The sequence below is a fragment of the Mesocricetus auratus genome, unplaced genomic scaffold (assembly GCF_017639785.1).
Source record: "Mesocricetus auratus isolate SY011 unplaced genomic scaffold, BCM_Maur_2.0 Super-Scaffold_100694, whole genome shotgun sequence".
Taxonomy (NCBI): domain Eukaryota; kingdom Metazoa; phylum Chordata; class Mammalia; order Rodentia; family Cricetidae; genus Mesocricetus; species Mesocricetus auratus.
Window position 1 is genome coordinate 84193 of NW_024429268.1, and position 12744 is coordinate 96936.

At 43.1% G+C, this 12744-nt stretch overlaps 1 protein-coding gene across 6 annotated transcripts in view; it reads left to right on the forward strand.

The window, feature by feature from the left end:
* Window positions 1-314: 314 nt before the first annotated feature.
* Ezh2 (enhancer of zeste 2 polycomb repressive complex 2 subunit) overlaps window positions 315-12744 on the forward strand; it is a 62672-nt gene continuing 50242 nt past the window's right edge. For all 6 annotated transcript variants that reach the window (XM_040740415.1, XM_040740419.1, XM_040740416.1 and 3 more), the window contains exon 1: window positions 315-424. The gene's annotated coding sequence lies outside the window, so the exon portion shown is untranslated. The remainder of the gene's footprint in view (window positions 425-12744) is intronic.

The window sequence follows — 12744 nt, forward strand, 5'->3', positions numbered from 1 at the left end:
CGCCGCCGGCGAGCCGGAGCCTGGCGATCTCGGCTGGGGCTGGGGCTGGGGCTCGCTCGCAAGGCTCTCAGCCCGGTCGGGGCCCTCTGATTGGACGGGCGCGCTCCCGCATCCGCCAATCGGGGCGGCGCTTGCTTGCGCCCAGGAGGAGGGGAGGGCCCGCCGGGGCCTTCTGATTGGACGGGCGCGCTCCCGCATCCGCCAATCGGGGCGGCGCTTGCTTGCGCCCAGGAGGAGGAGGGGGGAAGGCCCAAATAAAAGCGATGGCGATTGGGCGGCTGCGTTTGGCGCTCGGTCCGGTCGGCGTCCGGCACCCAGTGGGACACCGAAGGCACTGGAGTCCCCCGCGGCGGCGGCGGCGGCGGCTGCGGTGACGGCGGCGGCGCACGGGAGAGGCGCGGGCTGGCGCGCGCGCGGGGCGAAGGTAGCGCTCGGCGGGGAGGGCTCTTGAAACGCGCGCCCCGGGGCGGCGGCGGCGGCGGCGGCGGCGGAGACCGCGGGACCTCCGCGCGCTGGTGCCCCGGCCAAGTCGCTCCGGCGTCGCCCATGCGGGGGAAGGGGGTGGGGGGAGGCGGCGCTCGCACACCCGGGGCTCCGCTTTTTTGTTAGGCGCGGGGAGGGAGGCGAGGGGCGACCTTTCCGAGAGAGAGAGAGAGAGAGGGGGCGGGGGTGGTGGAGGTGGCGAGGTGCGGCGGGCCGGTCCACGCGGTCCCACGAGTGGGACGACTGTGTGGCTCCCTGGAGATGCGGGCGGGCGGGCGGGCGGGCGGCGGCTTCTTCTGTCCGGACGCCTGATCCCGCCGGGCCGGGGGCGTTCCTGTGGCCGATCGGGGCCGGCAGCCGCGAGCCTCGGGTCTCCCTTTGTTGTGTGGTGGGGCGGGCGCGAGCGCCCCGGGCGGGACGGGACGCCCAAGTTGGTGGGACCGGGGCGAGCGAGAGTCGGCGCGCACTGGAGACAAAGGACAGAGTGTGTCTCGGGAAGGGAGCGGAGGGGAGGAGGGCTCGACACTCGGGGCTCGCTCCGCGCGGGTTGCGGGGCGGGCGGCGCGCGCGCGCGCGTGGGGAGGCGCGAGGCGGGCGCGAGTGGGCAGGGCTCTTGCTCCCTGCCTGGCCCTGGCTGCGGGCGGGCGGGCGGGGAGCTTCCCGGCGCGGCCGCTTCGGGACTGCGTGCTGCTGCGCGAGGCGGGAACTCCCTCCGCCCCCCGCGCGCGGCTGACGTTCCCCCCCACCCCCGAGAGAGCGGGGAAGACTTCCCACAGCCTGGGGCCGGCGGGGCCGGCGATCGGGTCTCCCTCGCCCGGCTTTTTGTGCTAGCCAAGTGCGATGGCGGGGGGTGGAGGGGGGACCGTGTCGGCGTGGAGGGGCTTCTCTGCCGGGTTCTCACTCGGTGTGGCTGCACCGTCGGCCCCCGGTGTGCGCGCCTGGGGGGGAGGGGGTCTGTCTGTCTGTCTGTCTCTCTGTCTGTCTGTCTGCGCCGCGGGAGCCACTTTTTGCAGAAGAAATAAGAAAAGAAAAATGGGAGAGAAACTGAGAGAGCAAGCACGTTGCTTTCGCAAAACTTGGTGGACGCGTTGTTGAGTTTCAGCCTCTAAAGAATGGTAATCTTTAAAAAAGAAAAAGAAAGAAAGAATGGCTTTTTTTTTTTTTTGGTCAACTTGTGTGCTCTTGAGAATGGCGACAGGTGCTAACCGTAACCCAGCTGTCATTTACTCAGCGATTATTCCCCAATCTCCAGGGGGTTGATAAATGTGGAAGAGACGTTAGATGATCGAAATAAAATGCCCACGAGAAATGTGGGTTTAGGCTGTAGGGTTGACAGTTTCTTACTAGTGGGTCCTGTGTCCCTTGAACAATAGCTTTGTTGAGTCAGAAAAGACGATTGTTGCCTTAGAAATTCGAACGAATTCTGGTCACAATTCAACGAAACTTCCTTTGTTCATCACATAGGATCTGTAGAATCTAAATTCATTTGAAGTAAAAAAAAATCTGCCTTTGATATCTAAAATGCTTTACAATAAGGCTTTCTCGGTTTCAAGAAAGTCGTTATTTAATTTTACGGGGGTTTTTATGTCACATAAAACGTTTGGAAAATATTTTAAGATACTAATTCTGTCACAGCTGAATGTAGTTTATATTTCTGAATTTATTTTCAATTACCTTTCCCTAATGGACAGTAGCAGTAAATTCACATTTAGAAATAAGATATAAAGCAGTATGTTTCTAAGTAATTTACTCATAATTTTATTTGCAAGAACGTGGAAATATTTGGGTCATAATTTAATTTCCTGTTCTTGTTCTCTCAAGTTGGAAAAGGATTGGATTTTGAAATGAAAAGATTCCTGCTTTTTCTCTTTGGAAGCATGTTAGAGAATGAGATATTTAAAGCCCCAGAAATACTTAGGAAAATTGCATCCTAAATTCTTATTTTGATGGGGCTTGAATATATTTCTTTAAAAAAAAAAAACAAAGCAAAAGGAAAGCACAGGCTCTTCTTACTGCACTGCTTTATCTAATGAAGACCTAAAGTACATTTGCTAACTTACAGCTTCATACAAATGGAGACAAAGAAATGCAGTGTCAAATCTCTATTGCTTCTGATTTGTAGAGTGGAGCATCTTGGAACAGGCATTCCAGGTGCTGCTCTAAGTGTTGAGACTGTAAAATAAGGTTTACATTTATGTTAAAATCCTGTTGACAATCTCATTCATTATGAAGAGCTAGTTGTGTAGAATTTTGGTAGAAACTTGGGTGTTAGATTTTAAAAATTCCAGTTTTGCCTGAACATGTGATTTGTACTGAGTTGACATCTTGTCCTTGCCACAGATATTTTTTAAAACCTCTTTTTGAAGAATTGGTTAAGATTTTTGCCTTGTGTTTTGGTAGAATTGAGAATATTTTTAGGCAGTCTAAATAGTGATGGAAAAGAAAGCCACTTGTTGATTCACTGTACTTAGAAGTGTTCTTTTTGATACTGATTTCCTCTTGCATGGATACATGTAACCATTATCTTAGTGTTGGTCATTTAAAGGCTTTAGGCAGATTTCCCAAATTGCTAATTTTCCCAGATTTGAAATTCTTTTGCTTTAGGATGTCCCTCATTCTTTGAGGTTTATACTCAAGAAGTTTAGATATATTTCATTATTAGCCTTTAAATAATAAAGAAGAAAGTTGATTTGCTTCTTAAAAACCAACAAGGAAAATTCCTCTACTGATGCAATGAATTATGGGCTAATTAGAAATGGCTTATAGGTTAGCTTTGAAATCTATGTTAATGTAGATGATGAAGAGTTTTATGTGACTTACATAGAAGTTATGGGGTGGTGAGATCTTTACGTGGAGCATGGGTAAAAAGGAACAATACTTTAAATTAAAAGTCCATCAGATGATGTGCTTTATTATGGAGCTGTCATCCCAGAATTCTCAGGCACCTTTATGCTATTCTCACAGGGTTTTATTCATGATTTTATTATAGCACATGTCAAATTGCTCACTTGTTTATGCTTCATACTATATTAAGTGCCTTGGCACAGGAGTTCTGTCCTAGTTTTGTTTGTATGTCTAACACCTAGGTTGGTAGTTTCCAGAGAATAGGGATTTTAATAATCAAATGAATTAAGGAAATGGGAACAATACAGTGAAATAACTTGGCCTTTGAGTGCTGGGGCTATAGGCACGTGCCACCATACCTTGCTAACTTTCTTTCTTTTTTTTTGAGACCAGGTCTTGATTTGTAGCTGTGACTGACATAGAATTTGAGGTCCTCCTGCTTTAGCCTCTTGAGTGCTAGGACCGACAGCCTCCAAAACAATACAGAGAAACCCTGTCTCGTAAAACCAAAAAAAAAAAAAAAAGTGCTAGGTTTTAAATGCATACCACAATGCTCTGCTTTTCCTTTTTCTTTTTGTGAGATGGATCTTGCTGTGATCTCCCTACCTTAGCCTCCTGAGTAGCTAAGATTATAAGCATGTGTCACTGCTTAGTTTGAAGGTGGCAGATCTTTTGATTGGAAGATATTCTGTTGGAATTAATGACTTCTTTAATAATTTCAGGTAGGTTTTGAAGTTAAAACTGAAGGAAGCATTGACAGTGTAATTATGTCACTTATAGGGTTATTTATTCTTCATCATTCTTTTATGGTCCTATATACTGCTGTGCTGCTCTGCAACCTGTTTTTCATTCTTTCTTAATGGCAAAAGTAGAGACAAATCTAGTAGTACCTCAAAAATTATAGAGGTTAGAGCTGATACATTTCTTTTCAAACATTTTATTTATTGGGGTGTCAAGGTAAGTCAGTGGACAGAAGTGCTTGCCACCAAGCCTGATGATCTGTGCCTGTTTTACCAGGGACCCACATGATAGGGAGAACTGTTTCGCAGGTTGTCCATTGACCACCACACCACACACCATACCACACCGCACCACATACACAAACACACATGAAATTTTAAAAATTATTTATTTGCTTGTGTGTGTGTGAGTACATGAGCATGTGTGTGCTCAGGAAGCCAGAATTGAATTTCCAGTCTATTGCAACCAGAGTTACTGGGGTTTGCAAGACACCCGACTGTTATTGGGTGCCCATCAGAACGCTGGTCCTCGTGATTGTGTGACAAGCACTCATAACCGAAGATCCATCTCTTCAGCCTACGTTGCTGATACATTTCTAAAATGGTCACATAGTTCCATACCATAGCAGGAAATACCTCTGTGACAGGAAAGTGAGGCGGAAATGAAGTGAGAAGAGGAATTTCTGCATAATGAACTCAGGCACTGTATAATGAAGCTTTGGTCCATGATACCATGTATATGAGCACAGTACTTACTATAAGATTCTTTGCTTAGTGACATTGTAGCTATCTGTATAACTACACTCCAGGTGTTACAATTGTATCTCTGTCATTAAGCAACTTAAGACTGTGATGTTAAAGTGTTTATTATTGCCGTATTTTTAAAAAAAATGGTGGTGATGTTACTTTCTTAAAAATTCATTTAATCAGCAGACGAAGAATCAAAATACAGTGAAGGCATATATATAGTTGAACTCTGATACATGCTATATATACAACTTACAAGGTCTTTGAGGACATTATGCTAAGTGAAATAAGCCAGAAACAACTTTTTATTTACTTTTAAGGTTTATTTTTATTTTATGTGTTCGAGTGTAGCTTGCATGTATGTGTGTGTTTCTGCCTGGAACTCGTGGAGGCCAGAAGAGGGCCTTCTTTATATCCCCTGGCACTGGGGTTACAGATGTTTGTGTGACTGCCATGTGGGTATTGGGAATAGAACTCAAGTCCTCTGGAAGAGTGGTAAGCTCTCTTAACTGCAATTACATCTCTTAGCTCATTTATTTTTATTGAATTTTTTTTTTACTTTTTAAAAATAGTAAGCAGGGCATGGTGGTGAATGCCTTTAATCCTATCACTTGGAGACAAGGGGCTGGCAGATCTCTGTGAGTTTGGAGTTAGCCTGGTCTCTAAATTGAGTTCTAGGAAAGCTAGGGCTCTTAGATAAACCCCGTCTGGGGGGGGGGGGACAAACCCAAAAATCAAAACAAAAAATATTTAAATACAATGTAATTACATCATTTTCCTTCTTCCCCTTTCCTCCCTCTAGTTCCTCCCAGGTACCTTGCTCATGGTTACATTCTTTGTTATTAGGGAGGGAGGGGAGTGTTTACCTAAATAAATAAGATCTGCTCACTCCATTTATTGTCTCTTATATGTACATGATTTCAGGGCAGATCCTTTGTTATTGGATAGCCAATTAGGATGCTCATCCCTGGGGGAGTTCTTCAGTTGCCGTTAGTTCTTCGTTTAGGGATGGGGCCCCATAAGGATTCCTCTTCCATATTAGTATGTCTGTTGGTGGTGTACTTCTTCAGACCTTGTTTAGGTAGCTGTATTATTGAGATACCATGGGTGAGGACACTTCTTGTCACTTGTAGGAGACAGAATCTCACAGCAGATTTCCTGGTCCTCTAGCTCTTAAAAATCTTCCTGCCCTTTCTCTTGTGATATATTCCCTGCACCTTAGGGGCAGGAGTTGTGTCGTTGATGGGGCTGGGCACCGCATGATTACTTGTTCTCTGCACTTTGACTTGGTGTGGTTTTTCTATCTGCTGCAAAGAGAAGTTTCTTTAGTGAATGGTGAACCTTGGCTTATCCTGCTGTGCCCTGGTGCAAGATCTAGGTGGGCTGCGAGGTTGAATGAATGCCTGGATGTGTTGGGAGAAGGATCTACCTATTTTTTGAGATGGGATTTCACACTCTAGACCTTGTTGGCCTGGGACACCAGGCTGATCTCAAACTTTGTATGATCTTAATGCTTCTGCCTCCTGAATGCTAGGATATATAGGCATGCACCACTATACCAGCTTTTTGACAGTTTTCTATGTGTGGGATATATGGTATTTGTGGATGTTTGTAGGGGCCAGAGGTTGACATCAGATGTCTTTCTCAGTTCTTTTTCATCATATTTTTGAGTAAGATATCTTATTTTAAAAAGACAGTCTTTCAAACATTACATTATATGGAGCTCACTGATTGATCTAGGCTGTTTCCTAGCTTTTCTGATTTGTTTTGTTTAGTGTGGGTGCTGGGGATCTGGACCTAGGTCCTTCTGCTTGTATGGTAGGCACTTTATTGACTGAGCTAGCTTTATAGCTCCATTGAATTTATTTATTTATCCATTCATTCGTTGATTTTTAGTTTCTCCAGACAGGGTTTCTCTGTATTGTTTTGGAGGCTGTCCTGGAACTCACTCTGTAGACCAGGCTGGCCTCAAACTCACAAAGATCTGCCTGCCTCTGCCTCCCGAGTGTAATTAATTTTTTTATGAGGCTAAGTATGCAGCTCAGTAGGTCGAATTCTTGCCTAGCATGCAAGGATCTCTGGGTTTGACCCTAGCACCATGTAAAACCAGTTGTTACAGTACTTAGTTTTAACTCTACCAAATGGAGGCAGGTAAATCAGAAGTTCAAGTTAATTCTCAGCTATAGAGCAAGAATAGGGGAAGGAGGATCATGAATTCAAGATAATTCTCACCTTTGGCTGTAAGAAACCCTTTCAAAACAGAATAGGACTGGTAAGATGACTTAATGGCTGTAAAGGTGACTATAGCCAAGCCTGATGACTTTAGTTCCATCTCAGGAACCCATGTTCAGAAGGAGAGAATCAACTCCCTTAAGTTGTTCTCTGACCTCTATATATGTACTGTTGAGTGCACATGCCTGTATGCATAGTGTGTGTGTACCATGTATGTGCAGTGCCCTCAGAGGCCAGAAGAGGAGAATCAACTCCCTTAAGTTGTTCTCTGACCTCTATATATGTACTGTTGAGTGCACATGCCTGTATGCATAGTGTGTGTACCATGTATGTGCAGTGCCCTCAGAGGCCAGAAGAGGGTGTCAGATCCTTGGAGATGAAGTTACAGGTAGTTACCAGCTGCCATGTGGGTGCTGGGAACAGAACTCCATCTTTTGTGTGTGCATGCACGCGCACACACTCTCTCTCTCTCTCTCTCTCAAAATGTAATTAAAGGAAAAAATCCTCAATAACTTTTAAAAGCCCTTTCAAAAAAGGATTTATTTTTATTATTTTTAATTATGTGTATGTATATAGGTACGTGCATGTGACTGCGGGTGACCCCAGAGGCTGGAGGTGTTGGATTTCCCTGGAACTGGAGCTCCAACTGCTTGATATTGGTGTTGGGAATTGAACTTGGGTCAGTAGAATGGCAGTTCATGCTCTTTCTTAACTGCTGAGTCCCCTTAACTTTTATGGAAAGAAAAAAAATCAAAACCCAAAAGTCAAATGTTACCATTTATATGAGGTACCTGAAATAGACAACTTCTTAGAGACTCGATTATCAATGACTGAGAAGATACGTAAATGAGTTATTGTTTAGTGAATAGCTTTTGTTCACAATTATGAAATAATTCTCCAGATAGTTTAACACTGTATTGAATATATCTAGTCAGCCTTCTAGATCAAGATTTAATTATCTTCTCCTTGAAAGTACTACCAAAAATTGTTGGTGTTGAACATGTAACAAAAGTGTTTTCTTGCTATTTTTCTCTAAGCAATACAGTGCAACAGTGTTTTCCTGTGGGTCACTGGGCATTTATGCTTAAAAACTCAGAGCACTGACCACCGGGTAACACACCCAGGAGGTTCAAAGGCCCCCAAACTCCCGAATTCTCTAGGAGCAACTATCTCCTACCATCTCACTGGGGAGACTGTAAGAGGGGACTCTGCCTTTATTGAAGGTCAGACCTTACTGCGTTTGTTGGACTAGCCATGTTCACCTACCCTCGCTGAGCATTCTCCAAGACCTGTTTGGCCTTCTCAGTGGAGGGGATAGTAGTGTCTTCTAACTTATGTTGCTAGCTGGCAAAGCTGTAGTAGTTGTTAGGGACCCAAGACCCAGTCTTACTTGGCATGGTCTGCCATCTTTTTGGGTATATTGAAGAGGATTTAGATAGCTTCAGCAGAAAGGATGGAATCATTACTTAAATACTGCCCTTCCTCCTGAGTGCAGAGTCTGGGAGGGGGATCCAGCAATGGGCTTTACACAGCCATTCTCTATCCCAGAGGGAATGGTGTTAACTTGTTCTTTTATTAGTATAAGAATTTCATGTAAGTCCTTATTAAACTGTCGATTAAAGCCAGAGAGTTTTAGCAATTCCAGCCACGCCAAAAAGGAGGGGGGCATGGATAAGGAACCAAACTGACAATTCTGCAAATTTACCTAGTGATCAAATGTATTCATAGGAATCAAATTTAGGGGAAGTAGTTCAAGTTATCTTTTGTAAGTTAAACAAAATGCCAACAAGACAAAACATTTGATCTGTCTTAGTGCTTTTATTTTTAATCATGAAGTGGAGAAGGACTGGGAAAGACAGTTGATGTTTAAGAATGGGGGTGCTGCCATCAATCATCATTGAACTCCTCCTAGTTTTTGATGTTACAGTTGGTAGTGAAGTTTAAGTTATTTAGTTTGTAGACATGTGAATACCAGTCATGTGCTTGTAAACAATAGAACTAGTTATTTGTTGAACCTCTACTGTGCCTACTGTAGATGAAATCCCTACTACTCTTTATTGTGCTAGAAACACACACAACACAACAGGGCTGGGGATACAGTCTGGTGATTAAATATGTGCTTAGTATATACACATCCCTGGCTTTAATCTATAGTACCACAAAGAAAAAACCAAAACACACTTATATTTTTGATTTTTAGAAAGAGAGAAATATTTTAATATATTTTGAAATGCTTATATAATTTTGTATCCTATTGGTGTGGGATCCTACAGAGCTCAGAAGCATAGGATCCCTTGGAACTGGAGTTACAGATGATTGCGAATTGCCTCCAACCCTTATTTGTTTGTTTGTTTTTTGTTTTTTGTTTTTGGTTTGGAACTCACTGTGTAAGCCAGGTGAACTCAAACTGACTGATTCTCCTACTTGTCTTTCTCTTTCCTGCTGGGGTTATAGACATGTATACTGTTTTTAAAGAGATTATTTTTAATCAGGTGTATTGCATGTCTGTGGGGATTGTATGTACACAGTGGTGCTGCCTGCAGAGACCAGATGCAGCTGTGAGCACCTGACGTGCTTGCCGGGAACTAGACCTGAGTCCTTCCTTGAGCAGTGAGCACTGTTAGCAGTTGGGCCGTCTATTTAGCCCACATTTACTTCTAAAGTGCATGGTTCCGTAATGTTAAGTGTGACTGACGTGTAACAGATATTTAGAGCTTTATCTTTTGTCCACAAGCTTTGGAAAGTACTTCTTTTTGTTTCTGTGGGTTTTTTGACTCCTAAGTTGGCATGAAAAGAACTGTGTTTTGGGCTGAATTTCAAATCATTATATCTAGATTCAAACATTTTTATTAATCCAAATTAAGAACCATTACAATCAACACATTTTTTTTGCAAGCAAGATTTTTTTTTTTGGACACAGGGTCTAGCTATGTTAAGACTGGCCTGAAACTGAGAGAAATCCCTCTAACTCTCTTTGCCTCCTGAGTGTTGAAATTAAAGGTATGCACCACAATGCCAGGAATAGAAATAAATTTCATTCTTTCTGTAGTATATAAAACAAAACAAAAAGCCTGTACTGCACTGCATGGATTATAATGCATCAGGATTAACTCTTGAATTGTAAATAATGCATTGATGTCTCTATTAAGGAAAGAAATAAAAGCACTTCTTTTGGAGTTGTTTGACCAAGAGAGTGGTTATTCTACTTCCTACCCTATCTATCTTCTGTCCTCTGTCTGAGTCTGTCCCTGCCAAAGGACTATCTTGTGACTCTGTCCCTGCGTCTGTTTTATCAGCTGTATAGATCTGTCCCTAATGAAAGGCTGCACTCTATTTATTGAGCAGCACAGAAAACATCACAGAGTTTTACAAGGGATTAAGTCACTGGCTCCAACTGATCCCAAATGACCCAGACAACAAACATCATTGCTTATTAGCCAATAATACAAGTAGTTGCTTTTAACCTTTATGGTAGATTTTAGGAAGTTGCTTTCAACTTCTGTATTTGCTGTTCTCAGGAAATGATATACACGTATTACTCTTGGTCAGGGGCATAGAAGAGTACCTAATTTAAGATTCCAGCTATACATTAGCTTAGGTTGTAAAAGTTGATTACTTGGGGAATCCAAGGCAAGTAAGGTTGGTTGTTACATTGTTCTCTTAAAGGCAGGTAAACAGTTGGAGTACCCAGTAGGCTAGCAGTCTTAAGTGACCTCAAGGTGTATTATTAACTTAGGTGTGAGGTCCAGCAAAAGTTCCTGTCTCTTAGAATGGAAGAGATATCTACAGAATATTGTATTGCTCTACTCCACACCTTTCTCTCTCTGTCTTTAGAATGCAAACAGGTAAAAACAAAACAAAACAAAACAAAAAACCCAGAATTGTCTTTTAAAAGGTATTTTACGATTCCATGATATATGTAAACCATATTTTAAAATTACTGTATCATGTGCTAATGAGTATGTGGGTAGTTTCTACCTTTTGGTTATTTTGAATGGTGCTGAAATGAATGTTGGACAGACTCTTCCCCCTGCTCTGAATTTCTTCTCCCCTAACCCTTCTGCCTTGAACTCTGGATCCTCTTGGTTTTATCTCCCACATGCTGAGATTCTAGGCCTTTGGACTATACCTGTCTGTGATTGGGATTCTTTTGGTTACATATTCAGAAGTTATTCTCTTTTTAATTTTTGAGGAACTTCATCACTATTTTCTATAATGAGTACACTATTTTACACCCCTACCTAAACACACCTCCCCCTTCATAAAATGGAACCTACATAAAGGCTCCAGTTTCTCCATATTCTTGTCAGCACTTGCTATGTTGTTTCATTTTAACTTTCTTTGTGGAATGGCAGAGCAGGCAGGGTCTTGCTATGTAGCCCAGGCTGACCTTAACTTACGGTTATCCTCTTGTCTCAGCCTCCTAACTGTTGAGATTGTAAGCGGGCACCACTGTATCTGCTAAGTATCGTGACTCAGTCTCCCTACTCCTCTCATGCTTGTCTTGAACTCATGGTCTTCTTGCCTCCACCATCTCTAGGGTACTAGGATTGCCAGTGTGTGTGTTATTTCCAGTTTGTTTTCTGTTCTTTGGCTAGTGACCCTCCAAATGGGTGTGTGGATTTTGTTGTTTTTAGACAGGGTCTCACTAGAGCTGTGGAACTTAATTCTATGTAGAGCAGACTATCCTGGAACTGGAGGAGATCTGCCTGGTTCTGCCTTCTAGTGCTGGTACACGAAGTACCACCATGCCTGACTTGTTTGTTTGTTTGTTTGTTTGCTTTGCATCAGGGCTTTTCAACATCTTCTCACATGCTTTTGTACTTCAACGTTTTAATTTTGAATTTGTTGAAAACCATGCATTTTAGTGTAAAAGAAAATCTACACTTAACTAGCATCTTCTCTTATATATGTATAGAAAATTGTGTTGGGTGGGTGAGATAGACTAGTCAATAAAGTACTTTTTATGAGCATGAAGACCTGAGTTTGATGCTGAGAATCCATTTAAAAAAGCTGGGTGTTATGGGGCATGCTTGTAAAACCAGTGCTGAGGAGGCAGCCTAGCCTCATTATAGAGTTTCTTGTGTCAGAAAAACAGAGTGGTTGATGCCTGAGGAACTAGGTTAGCATAGGCTTGTGTACACACACACACACACACACACACACACACACACACACACACACACACACACACACACACTTAACTGGTCTGTCATTTGATATAAAAAAGCAACAATACTATTCATAAAATTCTAGTTTAATATGTATTATATTCAAATTGTTTTATACTATAGGCAAAGTTGACAAGTTCATTTTTAAATTCCTATTGAGTTTTTTTATAAGATATGTGGCCATCAGGTGATGGTGGCTCATAGCTTTAATTCCAGCACTGGGGAGACAGAGGCAGGTTCAAATCAGCCTGGTCTACAGAGCTTTCCAAGATAACCACAGCTACACAGAGAAATCCTGTCTTGAAACCCCCTACCCCAAACTAACAACAACAACAAACACAGATGTAGGGTTGAAGAGATGGATGGCTCAGTGGTTAAAAGCACTGGCTGCCCTTTAGAGGACTCAGGTTCAATTCCTAGCACCTACACGGCAGCCCACAACTATACAACTCCAGTTCCAGGGGATCTGTCACCTCACACAGACGTGCCGGCAGAACACGAATGCACATAAAATAAAAGTAAATGAA